We start from the raw sequence: 861 nt of genomic DNA on the forward strand, positions 1-861 counted from the left end.
CATAAAGATATTGTGTAGACATGTTGCACATTTGGCATTGTAGTCTGCATCACGCGCAATTTCCAATGGGAGTGCTACCTGCCTGATTTGAGTAGTACAGGAAGAGGTGGCGATGTGGTAGTGTGTGACCCTTCTTTTTTTCTGGAAAAGGTGGAATCAAATATAACATTATCATGGCTGGCATCGAACATCACAAAGCCGGTAAGTTTTTACTTTTACACCTCCTACAAACAATGTCTTTACTTAAGTCTTAAAGCAATAACATCAGAGTCATTCTATAAGAGCCTTTGTCATTTTCTGAAGTTTTGAGAAAAAAAGATCTAGAGAAGGTGGTTGACAGGTTCTTTGTTATCAAACATTATTCTACCTTCCTTATTTCTCCTACATTTTACGTTTTTGTTACTCTCTTGTAACACCTATACTCTTTGGCACTTATGTGACCTTACCGTGTCGCAGGTGCCGTGAAACTGTTACCCCCCCCCCCAAAAAAAAAAAAGAAGAGACAAACGAGAACGAGAGCGACCAAATTAGAACTATGACGTGGGCACTTGTTATTACTCAATCATACATTAGGAAGAAAATAAGGGAAAAGAACGAAACTATACTATTGCACCACATTGCAGAGGTTTTACATCTTTTTCAACGCTCCAAGTTTATTTATGAGGCTGCACCTTTCAATTTATTGTCTATCTCGAATAGAACCGAATCAAATGGGAAAATTCGTATCAAGTGCTTTTCGTAAGGACATAAGGTCGGGCCGATGTGAGCCTGGGAGTTTCGTAGGCTAATCATTTAAAATACCGATGCCACCAAACCAGATCTATATCATTACTGAAAGACGCCCCTTGATGCCCCCCCCCC

The sequence above is a fragment of the Aplysia californica genome, unplaced genomic scaffold (assembly GCF_000002075.1).
Source record: "Aplysia californica isolate F4 #8 unplaced genomic scaffold, AplCal3.0 scaffold00102, whole genome shotgun sequence".
Taxonomy (NCBI): Eukaryota; Metazoa; Mollusca; class Gastropoda; order Aplysiida; family Aplysiidae; genus Aplysia; species Aplysia californica.